General features: G+C 40.7%; 1 long non-coding RNA gene across 1 annotated transcript in view; it reads right to left on the minus strand.

Moving 5' to 3' along the window:
• Positions 1–1,107: 1,107 nt before the first annotated feature.
• The window catches only part of LOC141278480 (uncharacterized), a 35,851-nt gene continuing 17,109 nt past the window's right edge, over positions 1,108–19,849 (minus strand). Inside the window, exon 2 of the long non-coding RNA XR_012331238.1 lies at positions 1,108–1,428. This is a non-coding gene — a long non-coding RNA (uncharacterized lncRNA). The remainder of the gene's footprint in view (positions 1,429–19,849) is intronic.

The following is a 19,849-nucleotide window of genomic DNA, read 5'->3' on the forward strand; positions in this document are numbered from 1 at the left end:
CCGGGCTGTATTACATAGAAGACCGAATGTTCCTGCAGGATGCCCCCTAACAGGCGGTCCTTCGGTATAGTGGACGTTTGGTTCCCCGTACCTTAGATGCTCTGTTTTGGATTTGTCTCCCACTACTGAGGGGGCTGTTGGAGTGATTTATTGGCACACATTTGGCACGTGATTTGACCCGAATAAGATTTCCAGTTCAGGAAATTTGGAACCAGCACCAAACTGTTAATGGATTCCTCAAAAGACCAAAATACGAGATGTCCAAATGGCATGGCCTCGATATAACTGGGGGTCCCCCTTGAATTTGTAACGGCCTGTGCTTGAGATAGTTAGTCCCCCCCTCAGTCAGAACATCCCAGAGGAAGTTAGACAGGACCACCTCTGGGCCAGAGCAGCTTAGCCACATTAGTTCCTGACCCACCTGGTCCGTTAGGGAGTGGCACAGCTATCTGAGGCAGCGGTCTTCTCTTTCCTCCTTTTGGCCAAAAAGTTTTCTGACTTCTCATCAGCTGAGAGCTAAAAACATGAGGGGTTCCCACAGGGTACTCACCGGATCACTGGGGAGGGGAGCCCCTGGAACCTCGGTCAATAAAGAATCACCCAAGGTTCGCCTCATAGGCAGAAGAGGGCAGAGGTCAGGTGGTGGGTGTTTCCTGTTCTTGTCAGCAGCTCACAGGGCTTCCCGATAAAGGAGTTCCTGGTCTTATGAGTGGCTCACAGGGCTCCCCAGCCCAGGCTCCCCAGCCCATTTCAGAGAAACTAGTGCTGGAATTGGTCAAGTCACCAGTCGCACACCTACACGGGGAACCCTTTCTCACTCAGGCATCCCTCGTGGCTTTCCCTGAACAACTCATTCCATTTTGTCAGGCGGTCCTTATTACCTGGGCCTCTTCCCAGTCTCACCTTTGCGAACCTCCCAAAGCCTTCACCGTCCTCCCGCTGGAGCCAAGGTAAGCCTGGAGCCTAGTGGATAGGTGCAGGCAAAAAGGCCACAGTCCATCCCACCTGTGGTGTCAAAATTTGTTCCCGATCCTTTTGAGTTGGATCCCAACAAGGGTCCTCCTGGATGGTGTCGTTTGAGCCAATAGAAGGAGACTGAGTTCGGGCCAGAAGCAAAGGGAAGCTTTATTCTTTCATCAGAGAATGGAGAGGTAACAAGCTTATGCTCCAGAGCACTTGCTCTCCCTGAAAGGCCGTGGGAGGGGCTGCCTTATAGGGATCTCATCAGCAGGGATAGGGGTGGAGTTCTCGAGGGTCCAGGCACAGCTGTGTTGCCCATGCTCCAGATTGCAGTGCGGGTTCAGCATCTTTGCACACGCACACCCCCAACTGAGGTGTTGGCGCAACCATTTCGCACTAGAAACTCTGGTCTGGAGTGCCAGGTGCGAGGCCTCAGCACGCAGCACCCTCTGAGCAAGTGAAACTAGACTAACCACAAAGGAAAAGGAAAAGGTTAGACTTTATTTTATTACCCAGATTTTATTTTTATTTCCCAGGAATTGTTAACAGGCTTTGCTGGTGACATTTTTACTATTTTAATTTCTTTGCCTTTCCATATAAATTTTAGAATCAGGTTGTGAATATCTGCAAAAAATTCCACCCTCAGTTGATTCTTAACTTATACCATTTACAGTGGCTAGCCTACGGTTCTCAAACTCCAGTGTGCTTAATACTTATAAAACGCACATGCCTGGGCCCAACTCTGAATATTCTCATTCAGTAGTTCTGCCTTTTTGAACACTGTCCCTAAGATGAGCTAATGTAGGTGGTCATGGACTATGATTATGTCCTAGCTTCCCTGGAACCTAGGAAATGCTCCACAAGCTTTGAGGAATCTTATAAATATTACATCCACAAACTTGGTGAAAGGACACGGCATTGGGTTCACAGTTAAACCTAACAGCTGTTACTATATGTTATACAATATTGTGGCCAGTCAGTATTGTCCAGCCAGTGCTGGAACACAAACCAGAACCTCACAGATGTCTAACTACCCTGCTTTAGATGATGAGAAAAATGATGTGGATTTCCTTATCCTGTGAATAGCTCCTCTGTGGTAGGTATTCCATGGACCACTTCCATGAACATTTTCTTATACTCGGGGCAGAATTCTTAAACCATTCTCAGACAAGGAAAAACTGGATTGGAGGGATTCACAAGGTAAATGAGAGAGTTGCAAGGAGAAGCATTAATCAAATGAATAGATTCTCTAGAGAAAAATTAGATTAATGACCATAAATATTACCTTTGTTGTACGTTGAAATACGAATAGACCAACTTGCTCAGGGAATTGGACATTCTTGTTAATTTAATTTTCTGGGTAATGGGAGATGGAAGGTTAACTGAAAAAACCTTCCAGTAGAAAAATCTTTCTAAAATGAATTAGTGTACTTTCCATGTTAATTTATTACTAAGCATTCACTGCTTTGCTTATTTCCTAAGGGTAGGAAATAACAATTTACAAAAACCAAAGTGAATTTAAGAGGCTTCTCACAGGTCCCTAGACCGAGAGACTCACTGAATAGTCCTGGCAAACAGGTAGGAAGAAATACATTATTGTAGAATGCCACTGGGGAAGTGAACTCCTTTCCAGGTATTAATTGCTTTGCTTATAGGCCAAAGCTGCTTAGAAAGGGGGAGGGGAAAGTAACAATTTAGAGGAAAACCAACCTTCAGTCTTAAAAGAGCCTTCTCAGAAGCCCCAGAATCAGCAGCCCTTGTGAAAAGGTCCAGCATATGGCAATATTGGTTCCCATTGGGAGAAGCAAATAGGAGATCCCACCACCGGCACAGGACACTTCTTGGTCTTAAATTTTATCAAGTAACCACCTATTGTTGACTCTTCCTTTAAGTCTTCTTGAGGCACCATAGGGAGGCTTGATGAATCTTTCATTGGGCAGTGTAGTCTAGGGGTTCCTAGGTGGGCTTGGACCAGGATGCCTACATCTACACCCTGGCTTCAGACCTTTTGTTGGTTATATGACCTTGGAAAAGTCGTTGCACTTCTCTTTCCCTCAGTTTTACTATCTGCAAAATGGATGAAACAATAGTACCTACCTCAGAGTTTTTTATTGTAATTAGCAAATGAGTTCATGTATAAGATATGCAGAATAGTCCGTGGATAGTAACCAGTACTTACATGTTAGCCACTACTAATAATAAAATTCTTTATTTATGAGGAAGGATTTAAGACCAAGAAAGCATACTTTCTGAGGCAGACGTTGTAGGACTTGGAGTACGGGTGCTGTGCCTCTTTTTGCCTGAATTGCTGCCATATATTTGTTGTATATAAACAAGGTGGTTAGGTCTGCAGCATAGCTGCAGCTTTCCCTGCCCAGTTATGCTTCTTCCCTTCTCTCCTTTCACAGGTGTCAGACCTACCTCCCAGTCTGAAACCTTTCCCTGCCCTAGCCTGCTTCCACCCCCTTTATCTTGACTCTTGAACTCTCGACTCTGTCCCATTATGCTTCCTGGAGGACCCAAACTGACACACTGGGCTCATTGGCCCCCAAGAACACCTCCGAGGACAGAGCCCCCTGGGCCCTCTCGTGAGAGGCAGTATCTCACACTGAATCCTCAGCAATGAACCCTCAGACAGTGGACACTGAGCTGCTGGATGGGGAGGGTTACAGGCAGAGGACTGAATGTACCAGCACTATCTTAGTTCTTCCACTTGGAAGTTGTGCCTTTGGAGGATTAAGAAGATTACTGGAAGTGAATAGGTATCTCAGAAGATGGTGTCAATATTTTTCTTCTCAACTCTGATTTATAATACCAAAATGACAGATTCCCGGCAAAGCAAGGGACGCAGGTTAGGAAGATTAAAAAAAAAAAAATGTTTTAGGGACAAAGCTTACTAGCCAAAGGGCTCCACATGAAGTTTGAAGGGAAGGGAGAAAAAGGCTCAGAAGAAACTTCTAAATCACATGAATGGAAGTTATTATGAATGACATAGAAAAAAGATTCACAGTGGGAGAAAGAGAAGCCCAGTAATTCTAAGAAAATAACAGAGAACCAGACTGGGAATAATATTTAAGGCTCAATTATTCATGTTTCAATGTATAAGGTAATACAATATAACTGAGAGTTTAAGATAAGCAAATTGTCCCAGGTTGGATTTCTCAGGAAACAAGCACTGAGACAGAGATTAGCTTGCAGGAAGTTTATTAGGGAGTGCTCTTGGGATGAATACCTGTGAACGGGAAGGAAAGAAGCAGAACTGATCAGAGGGAGAAGTGGAGTTTCTGTGCCGTCTCAATGGAATGTCTCAGCCAACCTTGTTGAGGATGACCCTCAGAGCTATCCTGAACTGAGGCAAGAAGGCCTGGCCTTTATCCCCACATCAGTCAGTCATTGGATGCAGGCCACCCTGGAAGGGGCATGGCCTTGGGAGATGAGGCAGCTCTCCCTAGCTGAGACAGTCCCCGAAGAGACTAACAGGTGAAGACCAGCTTCAGTGTCATTCCCAGTAGCTTGAGTAATAATTCCTTTATTCCTGAAGGGGAATGGGTGGCACATCATAGCATCCACCTCACAGATAAGTATAATTTCATAGATCTTACTGAGACTTGGGGAAATGAAACTGGTTTAAGCAATGAAATGGTATGTTTTTCAATGTAAACATATCTGATAAAAATGGATATATAGTACCACCATATATATATAGTGTCAAAACTGCAAATGTATGGAATCCACAAGTACAGTATACAGCATATGGAGAGGATTAAATGAGAGTGATAGAGTACTGTCATTTGTGGGAACATGCTAAGAATGCCAGGCTCAACAGGAGGATGCTTCCCTAAATCAAATGATAAAAATGTCACAGAGGCAGGAAGTAATATTGTTATTTACTTCAACTACTTGGATGGCTGTTCAAAATCTCTACAACAATCTTAGAATTTAATACATCCTTGACTTGCCTTCCTAATAATTTCATCTTTAAAAAAGTACAAGAAGGAATGAAGAGAACTGCTATGCTAGACTCAATCTGACCAGCAAGGAAGGATTTGTTGGTGATGTTTATATAAAAGAAATCTTTTAACAAACTTGAAATAAAATGCAGTCCTTGCCTTCCTGAAGAAGAAAGAAAGGAATCATGTCATTCTAGAATCTGTAATAGAAAAAAAAAAAAAAGAACCTTTCATCATAATAGACATGTAATTGAGGCTTTAGGAAAACAAACTTCAACAAGTTCATAGAAATATAAATATAACCCCAAGGCCAGAGGCAGTAAAAAGGACGTTGGTTTTTCTTAATTGTGAAACTGAGAAAAATTAAACTTTGTACTATACTAATAACCTGCAGAAGCCAATTTGATCCAACATGGAATTCTCCAATGAGTCTGTGTTTTGAAGTGACACATACAAAAGATGAAAGGTCACAAACCAAGATGAATAAAAAAGTTATAAAAACATTGTAAGAAAGTGACAGAAGGCAAAAATCCAGAATGAGGTGAGGAGTGCTAAATGGTAAGGACCACAGAAAGGGCTTTAAAAACACACACACAGTTTGAAGCAAGATGAAGGAACAGATAAGCTGACTGCTTAGAGAAGATTCTGTTAAACGATAACGGAGAAAAGGCAAAGCTACTCAATTGCTTCTTTCTTCTCCAATAAGGAACATGATCTTCAAACTGAGAAGGGTATAATAGATATCACAGAGAATAAATTGAAGCCCAATCTCAATGAGGAGAGAGTCAGAGAGAACTGGTATGCAGGCTTTGCAGGTCTCAGGGAAATAGAAAATAGGACAGGTGCCAGAAATCTAAGCCAGGCAAAAATACAGATTTTCTAAAAGGAGAAAAAATGGATTATGGAATCTATAGAGTGAGCTTAGCATTACTTTCTGCAGTATTCTAGAATGCATATTACATAAACGTTTGTGAACTAAGCGTTAAGACACTGAATTTACTTCATGTTATTTTCCGATAGAGCTAAAAGATAGATAGAATGTAAGAATACCAGGCATAATTAATCTTTTTTCAGCACGATATTTTGCAAAGATGCTCATAATAATTCGTTTGAACAAGATGGAGGGATGTTGCCCAGTTTGTACACTGGTTAGAGGGATCCACTGCTGACCAGACAATTGCATTCAAATGTCTGTTCATTGATCCATGTCCGTCATAGAGGAAGGCCTCTAAGGCTGTAATGTGTAGCTCTGTACATGTTCTTTTCCTATTCAACACTTTTTTGGGAAGGTGCATATGAAGACACTATAAAACAGAGTAAAGAGAATATTGTGAAAAGAATGAGAAATTCATAGAAAAGGAAATAGCTCCTCAGCTGCATTAGGAATTGGAGCAATTCAGGTTAGTAAAAATTAAAGGAATTTGTACTAATCAATGTTACTGAAAGTGTGGGAGAATGCTCCCCTTGTGCACATTGGCAGGAAGATACATTGGAAGGCCTTTTTGCAGGACAATTTTCGCATTTGTTATCAACATTTGAAAAGCATATACCTTTTCAATTCCATTTCCAGGTACATAGCCTAGAGAAATTCCCACAAGTGTATCCAAAGAATCAGGTACAAGGTATTTGTTACAGTATTTTTTTAATAGCAAAATGGAAAGGCAAGTTTAATGTCTATCAACAAGAGGAAAGTTAAATAAGTAATACACATCCCTACAATGGAACACTGTGCATCAGATAAAAAAATGACTAGTATATGTAAATGCTGAAATGGAAAGGACTCTAAAATATATTATGAAGTGAAATGGCAAATTTCAGAAAAACAAGTACAGTATGATATCCCACAAAATGAACTATTTCTAGGAGTAAAGAAGTGCATGGGAAAAGTCTTGAAGAATACATTCCAAGCCACATTGGGTGAATGCCTCTGGAGAGGAACATGGGGTTAGAGGAAGAAGGGCCAAAGGGGATGTTCACTTAATCTATGGTGTTTGGTTTTATGCAATGTTATTTAGCATGTTACTGTAAAATTAAAAATACATTTAAAATTTTTAATTAAAAAATTAGATAATTTTAAAAATATGTAATATTTTAAAGAAAAAAGGCACCAAGGCACTACTCTGAAGACATGTATCCTCTGTGCTTGCTAGTAAGTCACCTTGCTGCTCTGAGCTTCAGGGCTCCTGTGAGAAAGAGAATGAGCACTTCCCTGAGACATTGATGATAAAACGAGATAAAAACAACAAGGTTTCACAAACTTCACAGTGCAATGAAATTTCTTATAATTAAGGTATATCCAAGTTGAAGTTTCAGTGGACCAGGGTTAGGAGGGTAAGCTAATAAATTGATCGAAATAGGGTTGAAATTATCTTAATGAATTGGAACAATTGGCCTCACACAACCAGAATAATGGACTAGGGAAGAGTATAAACTTTTATTTAAAGGTTCAGAACATGAATTGCATAAGTGTAGGATATAAGAAACCTAGTGTTAGAATCATCATTGTAGAAGCAGTTCTACGATGTATATGCTAAAAATATAGCATAATTTCAAGCCATATTAGGAGAAGCCTTGGGAAGAGAGATGTGGCCACAGTTGCCACTTGGGTCATCCACTGAGATTGACTGGTCTAAGCTTGTTGACCAGTTTGAAACACTGAAGTATGTATCATACAGGAACATAACAGGTTTCTCTGAACTTCTCTTCATTGAATGCCATACCATTTAGCATTTAATATTTCAATAATTTTCACTGTTGTTCCCATTATATTCTAAGCTCCTTAAGGGCACACACCATAGATCATACTTTTTCATTCCCTGTAAAACTTGGAGGAGAACTGAGCATATAAAAGACATTTAGTAAATATTGAACATAATAAAACAGATTTTAAAAACTGAAGATAATGCAGGCCCCGCATCCGTCATTCTGAGATCAGTGATCCCATACATGATTCTAAGAGTAGATGTAAGGCAGTGGTTGTACCTCTACTGCCAGTTGACTCTTTTGTTACTTTTATATGACCTTGTTTTCTTGGGGTGTTCTTTTTTTTTAAGCAGAGTACAGTGGAAATTTCAGTGGATTCATTACTGTATCATATTACTAAAGGTTTTATGTGCAGAGGATTTTATGTTACAGGTGACAGAAATAGCTAAGCCACCTGTAAGAATGTGAGAATAAGTTATCCATCAATCAGAAACAACTGGGGAAACAGCTATTTAAGCAAGAAAGCCCTTTATAGAGTTTTATGAGAATTCAGACAGGTACAATTTTTCTCTCTGTTAAAAAAATCCACTCAGGGTACTAATTTTAGCTTTCTCAGAGTTGTGATACTCTCAAAGGAGGAAATATGTCCATTGGAATATGTGGAAAGGTGGGAGCAGTTTTTACCACTTTGTGTTGTTTCAGTGAATCCTTCTTCCCTAGCATCTATCTGTGATTTGTCTCAGAATCAGCTGATATACTTATTAAAAAGATATATATGACTTGGTCTCCCTCCTTCTGGTCTGAAATGGAGCCCCAAGTTCATGAATTTTTAAGTGTTTGTATGATGCATGGCCAGGAATGAAAAGAACTTGGCTATTGCTATAGAAAATAAATTTTGAAACCTTAATGATATGTTTCTCCTACTGTCCTGTTTTAAATATTGTCTTCATCTAATTCAATTAATCAGTGATTTGGGTTTGAGAAGAAAACAAAAGGAAATATATTCTGGAATTTTACTGGTGAGATGAGAAAATAAGGTCAGGCATGTGCCACAGTGGGGATGGATGTATTTGTTATTTGGGATCATGGCAGGGAACTGATAAAACATGCAAATAGGATAATTGGGGAGAGTTTAAAGAAGCTATTTACAAGGTATGGAGAGGATAGGGAAGTCACAAGGGGTGGGTAAGTGCCCCAGCTAGCAATGGTGGGAACCACTGAACCTGGAGGGGCAGGAGAAAGGAGTGATGGCCAGAACTCCAGCTGTAGGAGAGGGTCACCCAACAGGGGCCTTCAGGATAGAAACAACCTGCAAATCAGCCAGAAGGGAACTGGGGTAATAAACGCCCAAACCTTGCCCTTCTGCTACCTTCCCATCTTCCGCCAGCCCCTCCCACTGGCCAAACCTAACTGGAGGCAGAAGGCAAGGAAGCTGGTTGATGAAGTACACATAAGTCAGCCTCTCGTGGCACAGTGCAGGGTGGAGAAGGATGGAAAATGGATTTAGAGGAGTAAGTGGAGACTATCTAGCACAATGGATTGTCCCCATGCACCCCCATGAACACTTCCGCTTCTTTGTTTGTTTACCAATTTTAATTTATTAAATGTAGAAAACATTGGCAAACTTTCTAGTTGCTTGGTACCTGATCATTGTTGAGATATTTGGGGAAGCTTCCATGTTCAGAGCCCTGGCTCTACAAGATAGGAAACGGAAAACTAGCTTCCCCAGCCCCTCATTTGCAGCTAGCTTGAGGTGTGAGCTGTAGTACATCAATTAGACATAACAAAGCACAGCAGATTCCTGCTTGAAGAAAGAAGCTTTGCATATTTTGCTACTCAGGATGGCAAGAGAGGTGACTGGCTTTCAGAATTGGTAGGGTTACAACTGATCTCCCATGACTGGAGGAGTACCAACACACTGCACAATTCCAGCAGGTGTCATTTAAAGCATGGTGTATTCTACACAGAAATAGCACTGATGCTAGTGGCAGTTGTAGTTTCAGTAAAGCCAAGTTCCTCTAAGCAACTAGTTCACTATAGCATTCATTGCTCAGTGCTTGAAACAGTAGTGGTTTTCTCAGCAGGCTACTTCTAAAGTTTGGGGCCCTGTTTCTGGAAGCTTATTCTCAGGCCTGATTCTAGCCTTCCCAACGATTTTGTGAGCTACACAAAACCCTAGTAATAAGTTATTTTTCTGTTTAATCAGCTAGAGTCACGTTCTGATGCTTGTAACTGTGGACCTTGAAATACACGATACTTCTTTTTTTTATATAAATTTATTTTATTATTTATTTTTGCTGTGCACAGCCTTTCTCTAGTTGTGGTGAGCGGGGGCTACTCTTCCTTGCAGTACGCGGGCTTCTCACTGCGGTGGCTTCAGCTGTTGTGGAGCACGGGCTCTAGGCGCATGGGCTTCAGTAGTTGTGGCACACGGTCTCAGTAGTTGTGGCTCACAGGCTGTAGAGCATAGGCTCAGTAGTTGTGGCGCACAGGCTTAGTCGCTCCGTGGCATGTGGGATCTTCCTGGACCAGGGCTCGAACCCATGTCCCCTGCATTGGCAGGCGGATTCTTAACCACTGCACCACCAGGGAAGTCCCCACGATACTTCTATTTTCATTTCTATTCTTATTTTTTATTCTCCTGTATTTATCTAAATTGGATACAATATGACCATGTGAGCGATAGAATAAGGAGCATCCTGGCTAACTGCTTTCTGTCTGAAGCAAGAAATGCTGGTATGCACATATTTGTATTTGAAAAAAGCACAGTAGATTGAAATTGAGACCTTATAACCTGGATGTGATTTGTTCTGTGAAATGCCTCTACTTTGTAAATAATTAAGCATCGCAGTAGAACTCATTTATCAAGTATCCTAGTTCTATCACTTCTGATATATGCCACAGACAACTTTGTTGGAGAAATACAAACCTAGGAGAACCCAATTACTCAGGCTCTAGCTTTGCTACCAGAATACCATGTAACCTCGAGCAAAAGCTTTCTCTATGCGTCTCCTTTTCCAGGTCCGGAAGTGAGAGGTCTACAATATGTGATCTTTGATGTTCCTTTGAACTCTAAAATCCCATGATTATATATCTTCCTCAAGATCTTAAGAGAATATGCTTAGCTTTTTCTGGATTTTAGGTCCTGAGGGACCACAGAATTTTCAAATCAATTCAGGTACTGAGCTCTAGATTCTATAAGAATAGTTTAACCCTTGACAAAGAAAATCTTACTCTATTTTTAGAATCAGCAAGTCATTCTAACTTTGCTAATTACAAAAATTCCCATTCATACCTTAAACATTACAACCCATGGCCTATGTTTTAATTAATGGTCACTTTGTCACAGAAAATTGAAAGCTTGGCAAGGGAGATTTTTAAAAACAATTGCTGGACTTCTAATAAGATGGGACAGGGAGTTCACACTTTGGCATTGCTATTCTTCCCTCAAATACATGGTAAAGATAAACTATGAAAAAGAAAATAAAAAAACATTGCAGAGTTCAAGACGGAAAAAAAAAGATTGCTGTCTCCAAGGATGAGAAAAAAAACAACAGAATACCAAAGAGTGAGTAAGGCTAAAGCCATGGACCTGCCAGTCTCCAAGTCCAGAATTAGGTGGTGAAGGCTGTGTGACTGGAAGTCTACTCCACTTGGGACAAGGGACCTCAATTAGGATCATCGCCTTAGCCAGAAACTGCCTGAGCTATGAGTTAGGAGAGTCTAGGTAGCTAGGAAGGTGAGAGGACACAGATCCAACCTTGAAAGCAGGAAAAGAACCAAGCCACATGTTGGCCTGGTGACTGGACCTGAGGTATCTCTGACATCACCATGGCCAAGAGCCCTGAATGGCCTTTATAGAATCTGGTTCTGAAACAGAATTCCAGGGGGCCAAGTGAAGAGACAATCGCAAAACCAATGAATTGGGAGAAGTAGACACAGGAAAGGAGGAGAGAAAAAAAGAGACTGAAAACAAACAATAATAAAAACATTTCAACCCAAAGTTAGCTTGCAAATCAAAATTCCAATAGCCATGAAATCTAATCCTAAAAAAATAAAGTCAATAAAATATGAAATCAGAACATGAATTCACTCCAGAAGGAAATTAATTGTAATGAATATATAATGAGTATAACAAAATGGTTAAAACAAGGAAGCTCAAAGAGATAAGTAAGAGAATAACAGTTATAAAAAGAAGCAGCTATTACGGAACAAAAACAGGCATAAATGAATCAAAAACAGTTGGATATGCAAAATGACCAAATAGAACTACTCTTCAAGTAGCCCCTCGAAATTTTAAAATTACTTAATAGACAGAATGAGCTCTAGACTCAGTGAAGAAAGTACTGGTTACTGGAAAGCTCACCCCAAATTTAACACGGAGAGACAAAGAGTTTAAATATACAAAAGAGTGGTTACAGGCATATAATATGAGTCTCAGAAAAAGAGAATGAAAAGAACGACAGCATAAGTTGCTTCACATAAAAGTAATGGCTGAGAATTCTCCAGAGCAAAAGAAAGACATAAATCCTCAGATTGAAAGTTCACTCTTAGTAACGAAAGGATAAATAAAAATAAATCCCCACCTAGGAATGTTGTCACGAGACTTAGAACATAAAGAATAAAAGGAAATCTTAAATGTGCCCAATAAAACGCCACAGATTATTATAAAAAAAAAACAACCCACAGATTATCAGACTTCTCAGCAGCAACATTAAATACTACAAAACAATAGAGAAAGCAGTCTTCAAAATGCTGAATGAACAAAACTTTCAACTTAGACTATTATATTCAGCCAAACCACAATTTGACTGATGAAGAAAAATAAATCTATTTTCAGACACACAAAACTATAACTATTTATAATCCACAGACCTCCATTGAAAGAACTTTTGCTTTGCCAACCAGGCTTCCTGCCCATCTCTTCTTCAGCAGTTTTCCACCCCAGACCACTCCTACCTCACTTTCCTCCCTGCTTTTGCCATGCTTGGTGCCCTGATAGTGTACACACCATTAACCCTTTCCCTCTGGTCTCTCTCTACTCTTCCTCACTTTACTCTCCCCCTCCTTTGACCTGGTTCTCATTATCCCCATGGTACCAAGCAACTGCCGTCTCCTACATCTCACCCTCTAAGCCAACCAGCCACATATCTGTTGCTGGATTTTCTGCTATATTCTTCCCTAGAGCATGCAACCCAGGCAACCTAAGCCTGGAAGCATAAGAAAGGCTTCCCCATTATCCTTTATGCAATTGGGTTAGTGCAGGAGGTAGATGAAATATGTAGAAATAAGAGTGCCAGGGAGAAAAGGAAGAGGGCCAGGTCATAAGAAGAAAGATATAACAGGAAGGAACACTGAGAATCCAACTATTGCTATAAGTCACGCTCCTAAAATCTGTCTCTCTTTCTACTGGGGGATATATATGTGTGTGTGAGAGAGAGAGAGAGACAGAAAGAGAAATGAGATTGAGATTTTGCAGTTTTTAAATACATGTGTCTCGATTCGGGAGTAGCTAATACAATAACACTTTAGTTTCCTGACCATCTTGGATAATAGGGTTTAATGGAATTTCCCATCTAAACATGAGTCATTCTCATTTGTGCTGTGAAATTGCCACGGACAGGGATCCTTCCACAAAAGAGTGCATTGACCTAAGGCCTGATCTTTCCCCAGTGCACAGTCTTACTGGTCAAGGCCTCAATTCTCCATCTACAGTCAGGCAGCTTGATCTGTGCTCTGCATGCTGGAGCACCCTGGCTTAGCATGTATGCCTTCTTTTCAGTTTCTAGGGTTTGCATATTGTTTTGAGGGTGGTGTTTGTCTATGGAGGTTTTTGCAGTAATAAAGGACTGTTTTATTTCAGGCCTCTTGACCAATTTAATGGCCTATTAAAGCCACCTAACAACTTTTAAAGAGGCTTCACAGAAATAAAATTAAGACCATTTCTGTTGACCTTGGCACACTGAAATTTAATTTCACCAAAGCATCGCATAAGTAAAGAGCAGAAAACTTCCAAATATGACAGGAACTGACAGGTATTATTTTTTTATTGATGAGAAATATAAGAAGTAGATTCACTCTAAAAACCCAAGTAATTTGAGAGTTCTAATTTAAAAATAAGAGATTAACATATGCACCATTTCGCAGCAGATTTTGCAAATGAAATGTCTTTTTGAGGCATTTATTTCTCTTTTCTTTGATTATAGAAAGAGGCAGAGAGAAAAAAATTCAGGTTTTTCTGGCATTGCCTTAGAGATGGCCATGATTAACTTTTGGAGTCTTATTTTTTAACCTGCTTTTTTTCTCAATACATATAATAATTAGTTTAATATATCATAAAATTTTCTTATGAAATTCAATATTACTACAACATAACATTATTTTATAATTGTATAATATTCCACTGTGTGACCATATCATAATTTGTTTAAAGGAGGATTCTCTTTTTGGCTATTTGACTGTTTCCAATTTCCCACAATGATAAATATTGTTGCAACAAATAACCTTCTACAAAGTTTTTTTTTTATTTTGCACATCTTGGATTATCTTTTTTCCTTCCTGAAGGCTGGAGTAAATGACTTGAGAGATAACTTTCAAGTGCCAATTTTTTTCAACCTCAGGCCCTCCCAGGAATGTTGACCTTCTGGTTCACAGTGGTATCAATTACCGGAAGGCTTGATGTTAGTAGTAAGATGGTGCATCATTCTTAATGGACAGGCTCATGGTTAGTAAACTCTTCATTTCCATCTTGAAACCCTAGATTTGTTTTTGCCATTCTATTCAAACCAATTAGAAAAATCAAAAACAAGTCCTGAACTAACTCACAGGCCAAATTTTTGAAGCAGCTGAAATTAATTTTGATGTGTTTAATGTGAGGTTGGGAACTGTTCTCTGAGGATTGTTGTTTTTAGGGTTTTTGTAGCTGTTCCTATACCTTCCCAATGCCAATTCATTGTTAAGTGTATCAGATCTGTAATGTACATTTTAATTAACTCCGTGGTTGAGTCAAATAGAAATCTGCAAAACGTGGTTGAAATTTTGGAGACGCTTGATGGGCATCTTAACACATAGTTCAGTCCTATTTAACATGAGTCAGAAAAAAGGCATCTTTGGCTCACGAATCTGCCGCCCTTACATTAGCAGTCACTCAAATCCCAGCAGGCAGAAAATGAAGTCACTTTGGACCAAAGCCTAAGAACACAATGACTCAGAACACAAAATCTTCATCTAGGGAGGAGTTTGAACATAAACAGTTCCACTAATGTCCAGGGAGTTTAAATTCTACTTCTAGTTAGGAGGACTATTACAAATAGCCAAAAAAGTAGGGGAGGGAGGAAGGGGGATAGAATTTTCTCCTATTTATCTGTTTCATTTGATTATTTCTCCTTTAGTGGTGCTTTTTGATAGTACAATATCTAAATACATAATCATGGAATACTATAGTTCTCATAATTTCATCATCAATAAAAAAAGAGGAAGAAAATGTAGGTTTATTCAAGCTGACCTAATTACTATAAAGTAACCTTGATAGATTAAAATAAAATCTTTTTTTTCTGAATATAAATAATATTCTGAATATCTTGGGTTTCCAAGGTGCAGCAGCTGAAAATTAAGTTTATGGCCTATGGCAAAAGCAACGTATCTTAAGATATGTCAGATTTTCTCACTGAAAACAAATAACTAGGGAAAGTGGGGATAATGAAAGCATAGAATTTCCAGGTTAATTCCTAATATTTTTAGCAGTCCTGGCCCCAGAAGAATTATAATTGGTTTTTAATAAAGGCCAGTTCAGTAGCATCAGTGTAGAACGTGATGTTCATGGCACCTTCCATAATCATGGCTTGTTTTCTTATAAACCTCTATCCTTCAAGTTGTAAAAATCGGATAAGGCTGCCTGGCTCATTAATAGTTTATATGAGTTCAGACTAAAAGGATGCCAGAGAAAGAAAGACAAGCCTTCAGAAGGGTTGGGAGAGGAACCCAGAGGAGAAACAGAGCCTATGCTGAGAGCCTGGGGGCATGTGGGGCATGATTTCAACCATACTCTCCACCCACACAACTGGGCCAGAGGAACATGTGGGGAGCACAGAGTGAGTGCAAGAATAAAAGCTCCTTCATGTTCTCTTTTTATAATCGAAATGAAGGAAACCATGTGATCTTCCATCATCCATTTGTAACTCAAGGTGAATTGGAGTTGGGAAATTAACAAAAATGCCTAGGGTCAATGTGCTACCACTCTGGGGAGAAAGAGCAGAATCAGGAAGTAATAAGATGAGTCTGGGCTTATTGCCAAGCTGGCCAGGCTACAAGGATGGGATTGGACTTCTCCCTGAGGAGTATGAGCATACAAGTCACCAGATGACAGGGCCCCATTCCCTGACTCAGTACGTAGAAAATAGAAACCACTGGGGAAGGTTTCAAGGGGTGTTATATACCAATAAGAATAAACAACACCAGCACTCTAGTTTACAAAGCACTTTCAACTTCTTTTTCTCCTATCTATTCCATGGACTCCTCACATTTCCAACAATGGGTAAACTCTTAAGAGAAATGATACCGGAAATAGTGTGTAATTCCCACGTTACCAGGGAAAGATTCAGTAAAGGGTTCCAAATAAACTCATGAGAGAGCCAGGTTCTGAGGGAGTAGTTAGCACACAACAGAGTGTAGCACTCTGGACTTGTTGCATTCTTGAGCTCACTTAACAGGCTCAGTTTTGTTCTGCTCTCCCAGGGTATTCAGAGAGATAGAATGTTCCACTACTTGTGAAGAAGAACCTGTACAGGCCAGTCCTACCCAGGCTGTGGTAAAGAGATACCAGATGGGGCTGGGAAGACCTTGCTGCCTACAAGCCTTCACTCTCCTCCTAGGTGACCACATGATATTTCCAGAGGAAATATATCAGATATTTCCATCTGACACTATTTCCACTATTCATCCACTTTCCAATCAAGTGAGGCTGGCATCCTCAAGTGGGTAAGTCAGTGACCAAGACTGAACTCTCTCCCATACTTCAGATTCCCAGTGCATGGTTTAGCCCTGGGAAAGAGGGTCCTGCATTGATACAATAACCCTCATGAAGTAGGGTTACAAGCAATATCTAGTTTTGCCTTCAATATCATAGCTCTGTGTTTTACTAACACAAATCCACACCATCTATAGGGGGCATTAAATCCTGGAGAACCATCTGAGCCGAAGCCAACAGCTCTTCAATGTTGTATTCATGACAAGGCTCTAGAATTTTACAGCCAGGTTTGGCCTTGTCCCATTGTGAAAGGCTATGACCCTAAAGGGCCCTGGACCAGGCATGCAGCAGCACCAAGTGTGGGTCCAGCAGTCTGAGCTCTTTCAAGCATTAACTCATTCACGGAGAGGAGTTCTTAGTTTTAGAGAATGAGGGAAGCATTCAGTGGAGGTGTCTTGTATCTCTCCCTGCTCAAGCTCATTCAGCCCTAAAGCCCTGGAGGTAAGTGGTGAAGCCCCTGGGACTGCTGGAGATGGCTCTGGAGTTCTCCAGGCCATGGGGTTAGGCCTGTGAGTGAGTCAGTAGAATGTTAACCTGAGGTTTGGTGGTAAGGGAGCAACAACCCTTGGGGACCCTATGAAGCCAAATGGGTGGCAAGCAGCGCTCAGAAGGCTCCCTCTGAGGTCCTCCTAAGCAGCTGGGTTACAGGATGGAATTTCTCTGGGCCTTTCAGTGTTCTAGCTGCCACCTCAGTCTTCCATGAGCATTCGCAAAAAGAAGACCCAGTGAGGGTGTTTCAGCAAGAGAGAAGCAATGACAGAGAGGAAAAAAAGGCAAAGAGAAAGTTGGAGAATCAGCAGTTTAAAGGAATGCAGGAAAGAATGGAGGGAGGACTGAGAAAGAGCAGTTACTGTAGCTGTACCCCCTCTGTGGCCCTCAGCATCTGATACTATTTACATCCCACATTTTTTATTTATTTATTTTTTTTGCGGTACGTGGGCCTCTCACTGTTGTGGCCTCTCCCCTTGCGGAGCACAGGCTCCGGACGCGCAGGCCCAGCAGCCATGGCTCATGGGCCCAGCTGCTCTGCGGCATGTGGGATCTTCCCGGACCGGGGCACGAACCCATGTCCCCTGCATCGGCAGGCGGACTCTCAACCACTGCGCCACCAGGGAAGCCCCTACATCCCGCATTTTGACCAAACCTCTTAACAAAGATTTTTGCATTAACAGGTAGGTGTCCTTATTTGTGTTTCATAGATGGAGACATGAAGGGTGAGGACTGGAGTGTCCTTCCTCAAGAACACACAGTGTCAGAGATTTTCCCAGCTCCTCGTTTGTCAGCTGGCCTCTGGAGACTAAAATGCCTATTGATTACCCTTAACCACTTTATGTCCTGTGAAACCTCTCCCTTCAGTGGGTTCCAAGACATAATCTGCCATAGCTGTTCTGTGCACTTCTTAATTAGAGAGCATTGTAGCATTGTTTTTCCAGAATTGTACCAAAGCATCAGAATAATGAAAATAAATGACGGAATCTGAGAGACAGAAGCAACTCTTGAGATCATTGTGCTCAGTCTCCTCACTTTCTAGATTAGGCGCCTGAGTGCAGTCCAGAGAGGTGAAGAGGTTCACCAGAATCACCTGGCTGCACACGGAAAGCTGGAACTGCAATTTAGATATCTTGATTTCTAGGAAGCTATCTACCCAAGAGTCTTACCAGACACAGATTTGTTTCTTTTTTTATACCCAATCCCAAGTATTTAGCATTCCCAGAGCATTCCAAATGGGTGAACCATAGCAAAGAACTCAGTGTGATCCAAAGCACTGATTTCTGGTGTTTCTTCAAGGGTGTTTTTGGCTTTCAATCTGTTAACCATAAGGAATATTGAATTTAGCAAAATACATCGAAGTTTTCTACGCAACATGTTAAGAACAGCTGAAACCAATTAAATGCTAATCAATTTTACCCTGTCTGATGCAGAATGGAAAAAATGTTCCAGAGGTCTCTCCACCCTGAGATGTTCTTGGCAATGGGTCTCTGTGCTGTGGGCCCCCTCCCATCTCTCTTAGTCATGTACACTCAGAAGAGGAGACCTGGCCAACTCCCTTCAGTACTGGGAGGAGAGTAGAACCCAGCACAGACTTTCCCTTGAAATGAAAGTTCATCTTGGGAAAAGAAGTCTGCAGACTCTGGGACAATGCACATCACGACTGTGAGAATAGAAGGGACTGAGGAAGGCAGTGAAGTCCAACCACATCTATCAATCCTCTGTGACCACCTCGTGGAGTTTACTGAGGTCTCTATTACCTTATCTCCTGATGTGGCTTTCCCCAGACCCCACCTTCCTCTATGAGAAATAGGCAGCAAAGCAGACGATGTCCAAATATGACAAACTGGGGTTTGAATTTTGGCTCTGCAATTAATAGATGTGATGTTAGGCAAGTTATTTAACCTCTCCTGGCCTCAGTTATTTACTTATTGGTTAAAATTGAGTAGTAATACCAACTTTTAGAAATTAAATGAGTAATGTTTATAGAGTATCTGATACATAGAGGATGAGCAACAGGTCTTCTAATTAATTATTCATAAACTCTCTTTCCTATATTCAAGTCATTTCAGTCACTTTTCTATCAGCCTAGTTCAGTGTCTCACAGTGTGTATGTGTATCTGTCTGTCTGTCTGTCTGTTGACTATCCTGCTCTATCTGTCCTGGGGACAGCTGGATGAGAATATGTGTATTAGGAAGCCACAAGCCAAAGGGTCCTGATCCACTGCTTGTGTGCAGAACTGGGAACATATCACCCTCGACTTTGCACAGGGTTCTGTGTCCAGGGTAACTATCATCTTCTATCCCCAAGGTCTGAAATTCAGGGCCTCTAGAAGATACCCAACATTCTCCAATTCACAGCATCAGTCTAAACGTATATATTTTTGAATATGTTAACTTTCATGATCCTATGTCTATAAAAATATCTACGTGGGTAGATAAACATATGTATCAAATTATATCTTTATTTTATTTACTTTTTATTTAAATAAACTCACCTCTTGATTAATTAATTATATTTATATTATTAATTAATCTAAAATATTTTACCAACTTGGTGCTTTTACTCTTTTGTATTTATGTAAAGGGTAGGAGTGAGAAGGGGGGAAATGATGTGCCTGAGTCAGATCACCAAGTGTTTATTAAGACTTCAAAGAGACCCAGTGACTTCTGCTTCCAAGAAGATGGAGGAAATGTAATTTTCCCTATTGCTCCCACTAAG

This window comes from Tursiops truncatus, chromosome 4 (assembly GCF_011762595.2).
Source record: "Tursiops truncatus isolate mTurTru1 chromosome 4, mTurTru1.mat.Y, whole genome shotgun sequence".
NCBI lineage: Eukaryota > Metazoa > Chordata > Mammalia > Artiodactyla > Delphinidae > Tursiops > Tursiops truncatus.